We start from the raw sequence: 19,271 nt of genomic DNA, 5'->3' as shown, positions 1-19,271 counted from the left end.
CAGTGGCAGTACAGTATAGACATACAGTTGACATCCACCTCTGCTGTTCAGTGGACACTACCATGGGGGAGGGGTGACACTACTGTGTACATTGCACATGTGTTTACACACGGCTCTGCCGGACATCATTGTTGCACACATTGCACCTGCTACAGAACATTTGGACATGGTTACTTGCTGTTCCCTCCATTTCGGGGACCTATTCTGCTACTACTCTGTCCCATATGTGCAGGCCATACATATCCTGTTTATGTACATAACATTAGGCCATCCCTCCATCATGCATGCTATGCCTGTGATACTGTATATGATTTCTGAACATATCCATCATGACAGCTTTGCATTACACATGATTGACATAGTCACCCCTACTGCGAGGCATACGTGCACGACGTGCGCACATTCCGTATGACATCGACGGTATATGCCCATACACATGTGTGCTGTGACACTATACATACATGTCCTATCCCCTGCTGTGGCACTTCATTGTTGGATATCCACTGCCAGCATCAGCGTGGGTGGTGGCATTGTTCTGTGTTTGAAATCCCTATGGCGGACCTGGGGTAGGGTTGCCACCTGTCCCACTTTGCAAGGGACAGTCCCTCTTTGGGCAGTTGTGTCCTGACAAAACATATTACAAATGGCAAATGTCCTGAGATTGTAGGACATAATTATGTCCCATTTGTTATGTAATAGTTGCATAACATAGTTATTTATGTATGTAAACTTCCTAAATGTTACAAGAAACACATTAAGTAACTAAACTGCTACAAGAATACGCTTTTATTTAGGCAAAAGAGTAAAGTTCTACCCTTTGTACTGACCATGGGTATGTGTCCGCCTGTAACATCTGATGTGTGTCCCGAAAATGTCCCACTTTGGCCATTTGAAAAGGTGGCAAGCCTAACCTGGGGTTATCCCGGCTGTGTACATGTTGTCCCACTGCTGTGCACACGTTGTCCACAGTCGTTGGTATGCTGCGCGGCTTAGCATTACATAACCAACTTTCACCACTCTCTGCCTGATGGACAGGTATCTTCACTTACACACACCATTCACATACAGTGCAGATTCCTCATACGTATTATGCATTACACACCAGTACATCTCGTGGGTTCGACATACCTTTCTGGCCTTTGGTTCTGTATTCGTCACTACTTGCTTGATACTCCTTGTTTTGTCTTCACTATTTGTTCGGTATGAACATACGGTTTGAATATCCAGGGAGTCTTCCTTATATTCGTCGTTACCTGAGGCATGTGGGTTCATCACGCCAATAGCTGTTCCTCGGTGTGTACTTATGCGCATATCACCGGTGATCCTCCTCCATTCGTACGTTACGCATCGGAACTAGGCCATGGTTCATTCCTTGTGTGGGCGTTGGTTATTTGCAATACCTTCGTGGGGATGGTATGTATTGTATCATGTTTGTGTGACTGCATCCGCTATGTGTGGTGTCAGGTACATTTTGCTGTGGTGTTAGCCGTGGATTGTGTGTGTTGGGTATGGTATTCTGTTCGACATGTGGGTCTCTGTGTCCTGGCGGCGTCTGTCGATGGCGTTGTGCATTCAGATGTGTAACATAGCTGTTCTATTCCTGTACACAACGGATGCAAGGATGCATCAGCTGCTGCTAGTGTTTCCCACACGGCTTGTTGCGGGTATGCCGCTGTCATTGACTGCCTGTATGTTTTTGCTACGGTTTTGGCTGTTATCCCTTTGATATGTGCGATGGGGTATATCTGCGGATGTGGGTGATGGGTACGGGGTGTGGGTCTTGCATTTATACATACAAGATATGCTTGTGTGTGTGCTCCATCCCTGCTTGGGGAGCTGCAGGTTACCTGTCTGTTGTTCTGGGAATGTTTGTTTTGTTGATGTCGTGTGGTGTCGGTATCGCCTGCATGTTTGCTTCCTGCACGTATTCCTCCTTCACATCGGTTATATATCTGCGGATGTTCGTCCGTGCCTACTATCCATTGGCATTTTATCACTGATAGTTACGGTGATTGTGGTCCTGTACTTGGGACGGCCTGTATGCTACTGGTTGCCTCCTATTCGTGTGGCGCTTGCTTACTTAACGGTCGTGGAACACACAGCGGTATTTACGGGACCGTAGGTGGCCACGATCGGTGCCGGGATAGCACATGCGTATTTTCGCCGTACATGCCTGATGCTGTGTAACGTTGCCGACGTATCGTGTTGAGTCTACCATATGGCCGCCATACATACGGTCATGGTTTGTACATGCGTCCTTTGCATCTCCTGTTGGCTATGGTCCTGTGGTACATTCTGGGACATTTCCGCTTTGCATCGTTTTACATCGCCATGCGCCTAGCCACTGAGGAGATGTCAGTACTACTTTGTGGGTACTGCTGTACATACGGCTATGGTTCCTGTACTGTATGCCTACGCATGTTATTACACTCCGCCTGTGACATGTCACCTACATACACATTTTACAGTAGCACACACATTACACACACACAGCGGAACACACGACAACCTCACCTCACACATACACATATTGCTGCCATAGCTCTCAACCTTCCATTTCCGAAACGAGGAACACACACATTCATAATGTGGAACAAATGGGCAAAATGTGGAACACATACTAATGGCTTACTAACAACTTCAGCTAAGAAGGTCATAGGATGGTTAAAATATGCTGATTTACTTACAAAGAAGAACCTTTAATGAATTACTATGATTAATTTCTATTTACCAGGATTTCATTTAAATACATTCCTAACAGTGAATGTGTGACAGACTATTTCAATGTGGAACTTTGAGGAACTTCGAGGAACATGAACTGTTTTAGACCCCAAATGAGGTTCCTCATAATGACGTACACTTGACAGGTATGATTGCCGCTTTCACACCGACGGTTGCACACAGTACCTACGTTGGCCGCATCGCCGGCGGCGGTGTGTACCTCCTCACTCATATCCTATGGATATGACACGCACATATCCCGTTACTGTACCGTGGCCTGGCGATCATCCCGACCCGCGGATATGTATTGATGCAGGTTGACATTTCCATGGCTGGCGTTTCCTGCTCTGCCCACCCTCCCGGATGATCGGGTTGTCGTTCACTATGTTTACTATGTGGGGATTTCGCGTCTTACTTATCTGTAAACTTGCATCCCTGGGTTCCATATTAACCTGTTGTACTTTATATCTGTGTATGTGTACATATATTTCTCCGTGTGTAATGATATCTATTTCCGTATCTGTGTATGCACATAAGTACATATGTAGTCGACTTGCGGCGAAAGTGGCAGCATACGGCTACGCCGTCTGCTGTAGAACCGCGGTGGGGTTGAGGTGTTGGCGTTCCATGCTCTGCTGGCTGTTGGGTGTGCAGTGTTTTGGTGGTGCCTTTGTTGGAGTCACACATAGGTCCGCACATACGGTACACATTACGGGCGGACATGTTTGTGTGGCGCCCATTTCACTGTGTGTGCAGGTAAGGAGGTGTCAGTCCATGGGGCCTACGCTGTCAAAGTATGTGCTATGCGTTCCCTCTTTGCCAGGGCGTAGGCATATTGGGTACGCCTCCGTCTACCTACTGGGGCTGGCACAGTGTGTTCATGGTGCTGAACGCCCTGTGCCTGTGCTTGCCTTGGCAGTTGTGGCGGGCTTGGTGGCCCTACACCATTATGTCCCTGCAGCAGCTGTTTCCGCAGAATCATATTGTGTAGCATACAACATACTATGAATATGTGGGCACATGTGCCTGGAGAGTACTGCAAGGCTCCACCGAATGTATCCAAGCACCGGAACCGTGATTTCAACATCCCAAACACACGCTCTATGATTATTCTGGTTTGTGCGTGTGCCTCATTATGGCGTTCTTGCATGTGTGTGTGTGTGCATTTCTGATGGGTGTCATCATCCACGGCTCCAGTGCATAGCCAGCATCCCCACAAGGTGACCTTGTGTGATGTCCCCCCATGGCGAATACCTGATACAGCTGTGAGGCATGCCAGATATGGGAGTCGTGGTAGCTTCCAGGGCTGCCAGCACACACATCCATGATAATGCCCTGCGCATTGCACACGACCTGGCAATTGATGGAGGGGTATCCCTTGCGGTTTATGTAGCGTCTACCCTGCTCCCCGGGCGGTGAATTGATTTCTATGTGCGCATAGTCTATCGCACCCAGTACCTCCGGTATTGTGCCACGCGCTGGAAGTGGCGCATATTGCTAGCCAACTCCTCCTGAGATCTGGGAAGTTTATATACTCATGGGCATGTCAGAACATGGCATCCAGGAACTGGTGTAGTACCCTGGATGCTGATGCCTGTGAGATACCCATTATATCCCCGGTTGGCCTTTGAAAGGTACCTGTAGCCAGTATTCGCAAGCTCACACATACCTTTGTGTCCACTGGGATGGGCTCCCCTCTGTTGTCTTTTGTTCTCAGGCGTGGCCGGCACAGCTCCACTATTTGCTGTAACGTGTCCCTGTCCACCCTGTAGCGCTCTACTATCTCCAGGTCTTGCAGCCCCTGGTAGGTCACCCTTGGTCTGAACACTCTCCTTCTCCTATGAGGCCTACGGTAGTTGTCGGCACCCTCCTCCGCAACTCCGTCTGTCTCTGACACATACCTATACATCACGGCCACGGCGGCACCCAACATATACATATTAAAAGTTCCCCGTGTGTTTACACCCTACGGTGCGGCGTTTGGGAAATCGCTGTGTGTTGTGTGCATTCACACTTTATACTGTTGTGCTGTATACCCGTGATGTCATTGGGTGTGTCTGTGCAGCCGTATCTGTGGATTATCTTCGTGTTTTACCGTTGCAACTGCAACGGTATTGCCTTTAGTGTTACATTACAGTTGCCTGCATTGGCTTAGCTTTGCATCTTACATTACTGTTTCTGCATGTTGCACCTACTATTGCCTGCAGTGCATCCTGCAGGCACATGGCATATGATGCATTTTGTCTGCCGCCGTTATGCTACCTCTGTACTTGGCTGTGCTATTTCGGTTCTTTGCTCTTTGCATTTCTACTACATCCCCTACTATCTTTGCATTCCTATGCCTCCCCTTTCCGTTTTGCAGGAGTCTGCATGCAGAGTTGTCAACTGCCGCCTGCCCTTCCTGGATTGATTGGTGTTGATTGCTCATTACGGCTCCAATTACACTGCTTCCGCATTTCCTCATATTCTCCGCATTACCTTCCTATATCCGTGGTTGTTGACGGGGAGGCCGTCACATGACTGGGTTGGGGAACGTAGTCATCCTCGTGCACATGCATCTGTGCGTGCATTATGTACTCTCAGCGCATCTATTTCCTCACACGCCGGTCCTACTGCTGTGATGTGCATTGTACAGCCCATGTTTGCTGGCCTCCAATGTGCTTCCTCCTACAGTGGCACACCCCTCTGCGATTGACATGTATTCCGTGTAGGCCACTCCTCGGTATACTACCGCTGTGCCGTTTGCTCCATCCTTACACCGGCGCCGGTTTTGCGATTCACTATTATCTGCCTCATTTGCATGGCATTGACTGCTAATACATGGTTACGGTGCCGAACACTGCCGCCACTCCTTGACAACCCTTGCGCTGGGGTTGAGGCTTTCCATACATATTATGGTGTGTGGTGGCTGTGCATCTGATGTGTATTATACTGCTCTTTTAGGACATTCTCATATTATTTCATTGTTTTGCACCTTCTGTGCACATATCCGGGGGTTCTGCTGTGGTTTCTGTGTACATAACATTTATGTCATTATTTACAGTTTGTGCATGTTTTCTTTGGACATTCTCGGTGCCTTTCGCCATTGGCATATTGCACCTGTATGATACCTGACGTTGACAGCCTTCCATTACTCCTTGGTCATGTTTGGGTAAATGTAAACCGTTTTTTTTTGGTTTACATTGCCGTGCCTTTACGCTACGCCTGCCCAACTTCGTGGATCGCTATTTGCCTTCATTTGCATGGTGCAATACCGCACACAGTGTGTTTAGCATACCTACGCCGGGGGTGGCGCAGGTCAGGCGCACGCCGGTAGTGCACGTGGGATTGGTTCATACCTGAATCGCTCGGTGGCCATATTTGGCTTTATAACGCCGACGCTATGCGGGCACCCGGCGCAAGGTTCATGAATCCCGGGGAATATTTATTTAGAGCTGATGGACTTCCTGATGAATTTGAGCAACTTCAAGGTGAATCTTTTACACTTTCTTCTGCCTCAGGCACGTTAGCTCTTGTTGCAGAGGCCACACTCACACTGCATTCTTCATTACCTTTTCCACCTTCTAGTGGAGAGTCCCCAGTACCTGCTGCTGTCCTGTGATAGCCCATTTCTTGACCTGGTTGGCGAACACCTCCTCACAGAAGCATATCCAGAACGTTTGTTTAATAGAAACAAGTGTTGACATTAAACATGCTTTTCCTAATGTATCCATATTCATGAATTACTGAAAACTAATAAGTATGATAGAATGCTGCATGTCATTATTACCAAACACACACTAGTTTGTGTTGCACACCTAATTACGTATTTAGGACTAGTCACAAATGCAAACGTTATAGTCTGTTGCCATGACAAGGTCTTGCACTTTTATGAGATACTTGTCATTTTTCATTAACAGTCTTTTCTGACAAGAACTCTTCCATATGCATGCATGGATCCTTAGCATCGCCACAGAAAGATTAGCGAAAAAGCACACCCACATCTGTGTGTTTCCTACCACATTTAGATTCATAGGTCCATAAGTAGTTACTAGGTATATTGGCCAAGAGACCATTAGGAAACCTAGTGCAAATTCCCAGTTGTCCTAGAGCACTGTCAGTTAAGTGACTTGCTCAAGGTCACACAATAGGCAAATGACAGTAGAAATATTCAAACCCTGTGCCGTTGACACACAATGCAGTTACCTAACAAATCAGAGCTCTAGTCCTCTGCAGTATTTATTTATTTATTTATTTAATAATTTATCCTTGCTTGGCCAGTTTAGTCCCACTAGGCTACCAGCATCATTTCAGAGAAGACCTGAGGTGGTATTTATACTACTACTGGGGGAAACTTGAGCACGACACAAGTGAACTTCCTCTACTCTTCGATGATTTCCTGACCTTGGCATGGAGACAGCTGAGAAGGGCTTATGGAATGGAAATATGTAAGCTGAAAAGCACTGGAGGAGAGTTGGAAGATGAAGTTACCACTGGAGTTGAGATTTTTTCAACAGCAGAAAAGGGAGATGGTGATGCAGTACAGATTACCAAAATATAGTTGGGCAGACTAGAAAATGAGCATTTAATGGAGCTGATACAAAAAGGAACATCCAGAGGAAGATTATGTTGCTTTATGGAGTGATGTTGTTGATTGGATTCTTCGATGCTGCAAGCGGTCATTGTTTTGTTGGGGTGGTATGGGGTGATTGGAGGACAGCACTTGGCAGGCCAGTTGGAACTGTCTTTTGGCTGGACAAGGGATGTAAACTCAGGAAGAATATATTGTGTAAACATTTAATGGGCATGCTAAAAGTGAAGGTAGTTGAGAGGCAAGTATGCAGTCAGTCAAAAAGAAAAAGACATATTTTTCTAGGACTCTGAGGAATCAAAAGGAGAGAGCAGCTGTCCCGTTAAAAGAATACCCAGACCTGCGGTGTGAATTACAATGAAAAAAGGTACTGTAATAGATATTTTGTGTGAGAGAAAATGATTATTCTAATGGGGTGCATGGTTATTGATGTTAGAACTTTAATTCTTCTAGGAGGGGACCTTCTGTGATGTAAGCCTTGAATGTGGGACTTTATTACAAAAATGTTTTGAAATATATACAAAAGAAAGATATCTATCCCTGGAACAAGTTTGTTTTTGGGGGAGCAAATTTTTTTTTTTATTTATCTCGAAGATTCGCTGACGTTACAGTTACAGCTGTTTACATTCCACCAGATGCTAATGCTTGCACAGCTCTAGGTCACCTGTTTGATATCATTAACTTGCAACGTAACATCCATCCTGAAGCTGTTCATATCATAGCTGATGATTTCAATCAGATGGACTTAAAGTCAGTTCTCCCCAAATTTCATTTACACATCAACTGTGCAACCAGGGAAGAAAATACACTGGACAAGGCCTACTCAAATATCAAGGATCACTACAGGGCAAAACAGCTACCTCATCTAGGTCAGTCAGACCATTTATCCATACTCTTGACTCCAGCATACACTCCTGTTAGGAGAAAAGAAAAAGACCAGATTACTACACAGTTTGTTAAAATATGGCCAGAAGGTACATTCTCACAACTACAGGATTGCTTTGAAAGAACTAACTGGGACATTTTCGAGGATCAGGATCTGGAAGAGTACACATCAATGCTACTCTGCTACATAAAAACCTTTGTTGACAATGTCACTGTCAGAAAGCGTATTCGTCTGTACTCTAATCAGAAGCCTTGGATGATAAAGAAGGTTAGATCTCTTCTCAAGCACCACAATACAGCCTTCAGGTCTGGCAACAGAGTCCTTTACAGTGTGGCTAGAGCCAGCCTAAAGAAAGCCATCAGACTGGCTAAAGCGATCTATAAAAGGAAGATAGAGGACCACTTCACCAAAAAGGACCCACAATGACTATGGCAACGTGTTCAGCACATAACCAATCATAAAACTAGTAACCAAATTGATGTTGATGGAGATGCCTTGATGGCAGAGGAACTTAATTATTTCTTCACTTGTTTTGAGGTGGAAACAGCAGAGACAATCACATCTACCACCAGCAGATAGGCCACAGCAGTCTCATGTCACCTATACCAGCCTCCTACAACCACACCTTCACAGTACAAGAGCATGACGTAAGGCGTGTGCTCAAAGCATTTAATCCAAGAAAGGCTTCTGGCTGTGATGGAGTGATGCAATGAGTGCTGAAAGAATGCATGGACCAGCTCTGTGGGCTCTTCACAAAGATGTTCAACCTGTCTCTGTCTGAGTCTACTATTCCTTCCTGTCTGAAGTCAGCTATGATCATTCCACTGCCAAGACTTCCAATGCTGAAGATAACAGGCAAAATGTTTATTCCATCAAGAAGACCAATAAAATAAAATGCAAAAGCCAATAAATCCATGATAATTCAATCTCCCAATAGCAGTCGTCAAAGTGTTATCTTCAGCATTGGAAGTCTTATTCAAACAAGTTGGTGAGGCAGTGCGGACTAAGGTGGAATTGATTTAGACATACCAGTATGCTTACAGAGCAAATAGGTCTTTGGAAGATGCTATCTCCACTGCCTTAAACACTGTACTTTGTCATCCTGAGCAGCAGGAGAGCTACGTAAGGATGCTCTTTGTAGACTTTAGTTCAGCTTTTAACACAGTTATCTTGGATAAACTGGTCACTAAACTCACTGGCTTAGGACTTTCAGGACCTTTCTACCATTGGATTAAAGACTTTCTAACCGTCCTCAGATGATTAGACTAGGCCTGTACCTCTTCTCCACTCTCAGGCTAAACACTGGTGTCACACAAGGCTGTATGCTGAGTCCCTTTCTGTACACTCTTTACACCCAAGACTGCATTCCCTCTCATTCTACTAATGCCATCATTAAGTCTGCGTATGACTCCACAGTGGTTGGACTTATTTCAGGAGGAGACTAGACAGCATATAGAGATGAAGTAGAAAGACTGGTGGCATGATGTATGGAGAACAATCTTGCCCTGACCTCTGCCAAAACAAAAAAACTTGTAATAGATTTCTAGAGGCACAATGCAGATCACAACCCAATATACATCAATGGAGACTGTGTGGAAAGGGTTCCTGCCTTCAAGTTTCTAGGGGTATTTCTGTGATGGCTTGGTGGTTAACTACTGTGACTGTGGTGTAAAGGGTCCTGGGTTAGAAACCCGCATGGCTGTTTATTTTGTGTTGGGAGGGTGGCCTAATGGTTAAGGTGTTTGCCTTACAAACACAAGGTGCAGGATTCAAGTCTCCCAAGGAATAATTTGCTAGGCTTAAAATGGCTCGCAAGGGCAGTTAGCCTAGAACTAATCTATGAACATGTGGCAGAAGATTTCTCTTGGTCCATAAACACCATGGAGGCAGTTGAGAAGATACAGCAGAGACTCCACTTCCTGAGGATCCTCAAGAAAAACAACCTGTAGGAGAAGCTACTGGTATCTTTTTACCGCTGTTTTATTGAAAGTGTGCTGACATACTGCATTTCCATATGGTATGCCAACAGCTCAGCAGCAGACAGGAAGGCCCTTCAAAGGATCATTTACTCTGCCCAGAAAATCATTGGCTGCTCACTTCCCTCTTTGGAGGAACTCTTCAGCTCTCGCTCTCTCAACAGGACAACCAACCAAAGACCTTTTCACCCTGGAAATTACCTGTTTGAGCTGCTGCCTTCTGGCAGATGGTTCAGGTCTAATACAGCTCAGACAAACAGGCTTAATAACAGTTTCTATCCCAGAGCCATATGTGAAAATGCTAAACACTCACACTGAGTACAGATAATAGCCATTTGAACTATAAGGTATATGTTTACATTTATGTGCACCTTACTTTTTTCCTTTCCTGTGCAATATACCCAAGTGCAATAACTTAGTTGTTTACTGCATTGCTTTGCATGGTATTGTATTGTACTGTGTTGTATTCTCTTATTTGTTCATGTTCATCATATGTGAATGCAGCTTAGGAGGATTGCTACAAATTCAGTTGCACTTGTGCAATGACAATAAAGGAATCTTATCGTATCTTATCTTATCTTAAATGTATGTATTCAGATTTGAATAAATAAGTTAATGGAGGAAGATGTTGAACATTTTCTTTCCAACACTGTGCAAAGAAGTTAAAAGTGACACAAAAATAATGGATAAGAGAAATGTATGGATGGGGGATGGGAAGCTAAAGTTGCTATGAATATTGAAAATGAAAAAAACATCTGTTTTCCAAGTATTTCAGGCTGTAGAAGTGCTTTGCAGAATTTGGAAGAGCTGAAGGTGTGTTATTTTTGTGGGCATACTGGTCATTCTATCAGTGAGTGTACTAAAAGAACTAAAAGAAGATCTCCATGGTGTGGAGAGACAGACCATGTTATCAAAATTGTAAAATGGAATTTAGAGGTGTAAGCAGACTAGGCACTGCTAGTTTGATTGTAATAAAGGGGGAAAAGTATGGAATAAGTGGGAGAAATGGGGTGAATGTTATTGAAAATGATGTGGCATTGGCAGAAGAAGTGTGTGGAGAGGAAACCTTGGCTCTAGATGACTGTCACTGTTGAAGTGACACCCCAACCCCATGTGCAAAAAATGGGAAAATGGGGTTGTGGATGGATGTATAAATCACAAATGAAGGATATGTAGGGGTTGGGGGTTGGCATAATGGTTAAGGTGCATACATACAAGAGATACAGGGTTAGATTCTCACTAAGGAAAAAACTGGCTAGGCTTAAAATGGTCCACAAAGGCAGCTAGCATAGTACTTACCTATGAACCTATAAACCTATGATATGGAACTGTACAGGGAAAGGTATGGGAAAATTAAGATATTTTTAAAAATAAGTGTGATACATTGGACCTAGGCAAGGATTCTGAAGGAGAAGTGGAGCAGAAATGTAGGAGACTGGATAAAAAGATCTCCACTGGAGAAAGAGTTAAGGTAAGAAAACATCATGCAAGAGATTAAAAGAAAGGAAACTGTCAGGATTCCATCAGTTAATATAAATAGTATTAAGAATTATGTGTACTACAAAGGTGCAAGAAGCAAGAACAGAATATTGTCATATTGTTATATACTCATTTTGTAAGGCAAAAAGATAGTATACCGATGGAAAAATTGTGAGGAAATAGACTAGTGTTGACATATGGAGTAGAGAGATTTTCTGGAATAGCTGTATTAGGAAGAAGAGATAAAGCAACGTTGTTAGATTGTGCTCTAGTGGATTCAGGAAGGGTTGCTGTGATGGATGTCTGGATGAGAGGTGTTGCATATAGGGTGATGGGTGTTTATGCATGTACAAGTATGAAAAAGAGGAAGTATTAATTTGCAACATTAATGCCACATGTGACTATAAATGGGTATTTTGTAATAATTGGAGATTTTAACTATGATATTAGGAAGAAGGAGATTTTAGGTGATGTGAAGAAAATGGATGAGGTACTGAAAGTAGGGCAAATATATACATAGGGAAGGAAAGGAGGTTTCCATTTTTAGAAGAATGACAAAAACTGAGACAGAGTACTTATTTTGTCAATGGAATTGGATGGGGTGATAGAGGACTGCAATGTGAAGTTGTTCAAGTCATTTGGCAATATGGGTAGAGGGGGAGAACTATGGATGTTATAAAAGAGAGGGAAAACTGACAGGAGTAATTTCTGATAATGAGCTTTTTCGGTTGTGGGTTGATTGGTTATGGAAGGATCACTTAACAGATACTTTTTTAATAGGATAAATTGGTGGCTGGTGTTTAAGTAAAAATATAAAAGGTATTTGTTGAGATAAAAAACAATGTGAAGAAAAACTGTAAAATGAATGATAGCTAGATTTTAAGTACTTTGAAAAGTTTTTGGAGGAAGACTGTAATTTGTCTTTGGAAAAAGAGAATTAGATGATGAAAATAAGAAAAGAATCATACGGCAGTTGTATAGGCAGCAATATTATTTAAAGGGAAGGAAGAGGTTTGTCTTTTTGGCAAAATGTGTAAGAAATATAGAGGAGCCTATTAGAACTATGAAAGATAATGAACTCAATAAAAATGTACGCAATAGGAAATTATGAATATTGTGGTGAATTATTATATGTCTATGTCTGATAGTTGTGCAGGGGAAGAAGACATTATGTGGGAGGTAAAGCAATTTAAGAAGGAAATCTTAAAAAAGCTGAGAAAAAGTATTATAGTGAGAGAACTGGATGATGTACTAAAGGGGTTTAATGTCGATTCTGTCCCTGAGATAGATGGAGTACAGTATAGAATGTTTAAGGTTTTAAAAAGAAAGTAGAAAAGGATTTTTTAATGTGCTGAATTAATGGTAGGAGATAGGGATACATAGGGAGGAGATTTGTGAAGGGATTATAAAAATGATCTGGAAGGCTAGAGATAGAAAGATCCAGAGTACAAGATATTTGCTAGGGAATATGGTTGTGTACTCAGTTCTGCTTTACTATGCAGATAATTTAATTTTGGTAATGAAAAATAATTCATGAATTAAAGCAATACTCTTTTATGAGGAAAGGTAGGATTTAATCTAAACAAAGAAAAGTCTAAGGGGTTAGGGGATGTTGTGAGGATATGTGTTTTTCCTATGCAAAGACAGTGGTGTTAGGTATAAGGTTTGGGAAGAGATACAAAGTATAGCTGAGGAGTAATAGATAAATATGTTAGAGAAGATTAAGGAGATAGTAAGTTATAAAAAAATTTAGATTTTCTTTGGAAAACAATTTGCATTTGATTAATCCTGTTATATTCAGAAACCTACAGTATTTAGGGTGTGTGTTTATGTTTCCAGTTAAAAAAGAGAGATAATTTTTGCAGTTAATTTTTCCAGTAATGTGGGGATCTAGCTTGGATCCAGTTAAAAGAAGGTTTTTTGTGGAAAGAAAATTGATGTTCAGTAATGGTTTAATCAATCCCAAGCCTCCCATTCTCTTATTAACATACAAAATCATGTGTACACAGTAGTTAGTGTTTCATCATGTAGGTCTCCCATCATGTTGGATACATACACATGATGTTCCACCATCCTCTTAGCAGTATTATTGTGCATATCATCGGACTACACACATAGCCAAAATTAATGTTATTATCATTGCCTGTGCCCTTACCCACGCATGAAGTGTGTTCACAATATATATTTGTAGATACACACACACACACACACGGGTTTATGTCAGAAGCTTGAATTTTCAGAAACTTGAAATTCATATTGTTGAGACGATATGATCGAGTTTCCAAAAACTCGAGCTTTAAAAAAACAACAGAAATCTACCTTTTTTCTATGTCCCCCCCTCACCCCCTGCATATTATAAATATCAAATCTGTGATTGCACTACAGTGGGGAAAAGGGTAAATTCCCCGATCCTCACTGTACCACAATCTCCACTCAAAAGCTTACAGCATTATGAGATTCTGTTATGTGCCTAACACATCTCTGCAAGTACCCATGGACATGGCTACCCCGCAATGAACATATGTAGAGATATAAGATGTCATTATGTACCCAGTGCCTCCCTTCCAGACATCAGTGAGCAAGACTACACAATATTGTGAACCTGCAATGCATGTAAAACAAAAAAAAAACAGTGTGCACAACCCTTACAATACCAGTATTACAATACCATCACAATGGTACAGAATTATGTTGGTAATATACTCTCCCCATGTTCTTCCCACTGGCCATTGTGTCAGTCGTTCTCTCTTCATCTGTAATTTTAAACATTTATCATAAGTATGTTACAATTTCAAATGAAAATAGTTATGCCTGGTGACATACCTATGATATGTATGCTTACCAGTGACTATTATTGGATGTTCCCTCCCCTTTCATCAAATGTCTGAAACGTCCTTGAGTTTCTATAAAAGAGGTCAGACCACTTTCATTAATACTGCTTATCAGTGCATAGGATCCCTGCCACCTGTAGGTGGGACTGAGTACAAATTCCCATCTCTTTCTCTGCATGGCTGCCCTTCAATCTTTCCCTCCTGAATTATTACTCAAGGCACAGCAAGCACCAACTAACATAAATATGGATCTCACTTTAATCGCATACAGTGCCATGGACATTTGTGATATTCCTGCCACTGCTCTTAATCCCCAAACAAATCTACTGTCACACTTTTCTAAAATAAACAAACTGTTCCAGCTGACAGATTCAAAATGGTACCATAAATACATGTCACATATCTGACCTAATGCTGATTAGAACTGTGAACCAGGAAGCAGGACAAGAAGCTAACAAATAGATGTACATAATGTAATGGCAAACATGCCATAGTTTCCAATGTACAATGCTAATGTAATTTTATTATAGTATACCATATATGAATCAAATAAAAAGCAATATATTATACATCTCCCTCCATGGCATACAGGGATGGAGCTCTGACTGTGACTCAGATGACCTGAATTCAGTTATTGGCTCAAGCACAGGAGAAGATGCACCAGTGAGTAAAAAGGATGGCTTACATCACTTCACCCATTTGTGGGTGGGGGAGGGCTGGAGTTCTGCTTGCATCTGACACATGTCATAGTGGAAGCTGAAGCTAGTTAGCCTGTTTGAAGGCAGACAATCACTTACTCATAAACATGGCTCTAGATGATTGTTATTGTTGAAATGGCACCCAATCCCATGTGCAAAAATTGGAAGAAGGGTTGTGGATGGATGGGGAGAATGAGATGGTCAGTGTCGCGGGAGGTGATACCACAAACGTTGCATTCACTCTGCCCATTTAGGGTTTCCCCTTCCCTGCATAATCTGAAAAGTTCTCACTTTTGCCCACATATATGATCCACACCTTCTATCCCTTGCCTAAAAGGGGAATGGCAGTCTTAGGAGTAGGAGACTGCGAGGTTCTTTTCCACATGGAGATGGGTGCCCACCTGTAGGATCTTGACAGGACTCTGCAGCATCATTTGACTTTCTTGAATGGTTGGAGGACAGAGGGAATAATTAACGGGCTCATAGAAGACTATGCAAATGTTAGCATTAGAGAACTTGGGCCCAAAAACAAACATTATACCTCATGTAAACACTATCTTATGCTGTTAAATGTAGTCCTGGGGTCAATCGTTATGCCAACCCTCATCATTTGATTTATATGCTGTTTTTGCTCTATATTGTTATTTTCAAACCGGAGAGACTATAGTGATAGCAGCCCCAGTACCTTATCTCCCTCACTGAGCACACAGATTGCTCAGAAGGGAAATGTGCCACTTTGATTTCTTTCAGCCTACACCCATTCTGCGTCGCAACTGATTCAACCAGTGGAAAGCTATTAGACATCAGGGTGATGGGAATTCTCCCCTCTACCCTAGCTGCATGGAGTTGCCCTCCATGTCTTTGAGTCCCATAGCCTTTTGGTACTTCATCTTCTATTGAAGATGTCCCCAGTGATTATAGCCCTGTGAACCACAAATCACCCTCACCCTCCAGCTGTATTATCCCAGGAGCATTTGAGCCTGGTGCCCTCCTCCATGAACAATGCTTCCACTGTTTACACTGTAGTTTGACCCCTTCCCCATATAGTGTTCTTCTGGGAAGATATTAATCTTCCCTGATTTCCCTTGATCCCCTTCCTCAGGGTCCCTGTGTACTCCAGTATCACTCCCCCCATGAAGGCAGTGGTGCAGTTGTACCTACTTAGACCACTGATAGGCTTCAGCTATTCCTTTATGAATAGAGTACTTTACTTCTTCATGTTGGTGTGAGGTCTTGGCCTTTCCCACTTGAGGTATTTGTGACTCTATGGCTCACCTTCTTCTCCTCCTTCATACCTAAATTGGCTTTCTTCACACTTAAGTTAGGTTCCTTTTCCATCCAGTGATTAGAGACGCCCCCCCTCTACATTTTTTCAGTACTGGTCATACCCATACATTTAGATAGCCCTGTACACTTAGAAATTTGATTAACTTCATAGCTATCCATGCAACATTTTCTTTTACTGCTAGTCCTTGGCTTCACACAAATGGACCACTCATCTTCTTCCATTTCAAGTGATTCCATTTCTGAAACCTGTTGGATTGCTGCTTTTAGTGTTATGACTATCACAGGCAAGTCCTTCCTCCTGCTCTTTATTATTGTAGTTGATTCCTGCACAGGTGTTCAGGCCCTAATGGTTTACGGCCTAATTAGATTTCTGCTGACTGTGTCACTGCTACTTTGTTTGTTCATTCACACTATTTGTCAGTCCCTTACTTGTAAAACTTCAGACCCCCATACTACTTCCAGTTCAAACTGCCCCACTTCAGATCTCATACTCCTGATACTCCATCCCCATCCAGTTAATTGTTTCAGTGATGTGCCTCTTGGCACCCAGATTCTTTCTCTGCCTTATGATTGCTCCAAACCAGTCCAGTTCAAACTCCCACTTGCAATTGTTTGCTTGCCCTGCTCTGTAATCTTCATAAATTAGCTAGCCCCATTTCAAGTTCTTATTGGCTAGGCATTAGCTTTCAAATGAATGTCTACTAGCCAGCTACCAAGTTTCTCCACTGGTTGGTACAATTACATGGCCAGCTCCCACTGATTACAAGCTAACCATCTGGATAAGTTGTCTTCACCTTGCCCATTGGCCAGTCTTCTTCTCTATTCCTTTTAGATACAGCTTGAATTACAGCTGACCCCCTATTGTTTTACTTTGTTTAATGCATTTTGAACCCCATTGGTGTTTTTGAATCTTGGCATGCGCTAGCTTCTTTCTTTACATTAATTTAGTACCTACACAAGTTCAACAGTCCAGAGACATTGTCTGAAGAAGCCTGAAGTTGGCAAAAGCAATAACCCTCAATAAAAATATAATTATAGATAGCAAATTTGCTCCAATACCAGTTTGATGACATTTTTACTTTTTGCTACTTTAAACTGGTTCTTCTCAAAGGGAAACTCTCAAATAGTGAACTACAGTTTTGATTGTTTGGACAAAGAATTAAACCATTCAAGGGTCATATTTTAGAGTTTACATTTTTTTAGTGTCTCATTATTCATGTCTAAATCAAATACACCTTTGTTACGCTTAATAGTCACTTGTTAAAAGCTAATATATCCAGTGTTACTAAAAGCAAGTTTTATTTAAAGATGTTACTTGATGGCCCAATAACGCAAATGATTTTTAACATTTTGATCAGTTTCATATCCTCATTAGTATATTATGAACAGTGTAGTACATACAAAAAATAAAATGAAAAAAAAAAACTTTACTAAAGTATGTTATGGCACTATGCAAGAACGGTAAATAAAATTTGAATGATTCTGTAATGTACCTAAATCCATGATTAATTACATTTCGTCATTTGTTTTACTATGTGTTCATAGGCATTTTTTCAAGTAATGCATTCTGTAACCTGTCTCTGTTGATTGTCATAAGCACAGATGAGCCAGTCTTTGCATCTTCCAGAAATACTAAACACTCCAAACGCTCTTTGCATGCCACACTGGTTTTAAAAATGTAAGCCTGGTTTTGTTGAGCATGGCAGTAGCTTGTGCAATCTATTTAGAGATGTAATGCACACCTTTCTATAAAGCCAGAAGCACATCCATACTACCTCATTTCCGTTTTCACTACGCTCACTAGTGTATCACAGTGAAGTTGGCATCTAAGCATGCAAAATTAAATCTTCATAAAAATCAATTGAGCTTTATCTGACTTGCATAACTAACTAATGCAGTCTTTGAACTCTGGCAGGATCTGTCCTTAATAAATACATGTTGCAGGGTATTACTTATCTAATGTTAATAATCATTTTCAGGGGTATCTTTTGGAATAATATAACCAGCAACCCTTTCTAAAGGCACTAATGTTTTGAAGACCTCCCTTTTTACAGTTTTATTTTTTTCAGAGTGCCTTTTTATAGGACTCGCTGTCAGTTTCTTTCAGTTTACTACTTCCTCATCCTCGCCAATGAGGGATAGCAAATTTTAGTACCAGACCCTGCTTATTAATTCACAAGCACATTTACTATGCTACAGTGCACACCATCTGGAACCAGTGTCTCAATTCACTTAACCTGTCTTAAGTCTTATTTTGACATCTGCTTGCTGTACAATTGTTCTAAACTGTCTGCAGCTCCTTTCCAGTAGTTAAAGTCAAGCATATTTGATAAAAATGGAATAAAATAGCATTCTCTGTATCTTGCATATCTCTTTTTCCCTTAGGAACCAAAGCCCCTGTTTTTATAGATTCCATCTGTGAAGTGCTATATCTGGGTAATCAATATAATTGTAAAGTAGGCATCATTTTCAAGTTTTTACTTTAAATTCAGTCAGCCTTGCTGTTTCTATTCATTGCATACTATTTTGAAGTCAAATTTACAGAGACAATAATTGTTACAAACTACCAGCTGATTTTGTCTTGGAGTCCTGCAGCAAGATGTCTTTCATCTAATTCCGCTTGTTTGTTCCCTGTCTGGGAAGCAGTTCTGGAAGTAGGTAGCCCCTGGTAAGTGTTAACAATCTTTTCTGAGAAGGACTAACTGGCTGATTCTGATCAAGGTTACAAATATGACACCAAGAGATTGCAATTCTAATTAGCATCAACATATGTTTACATGTATATACCACAAGGGCCGTTTTAAGCCTAGCCATGCATCCCAA

Source organism: Protopterus annectens, chromosome 17.part0 (genome assembly GCF_019279795.1).
Source record: "Protopterus annectens isolate FY-2018-M chromosome 17.part0, PAN1.0, whole genome shotgun sequence".
NCBI lineage: Eukaryota > Metazoa > Chordata > Ceratodontiformes > Protopteridae > Protopterus > Protopterus annectens.
Note: the sequence above shows the minus strand (reverse complement) of the source record.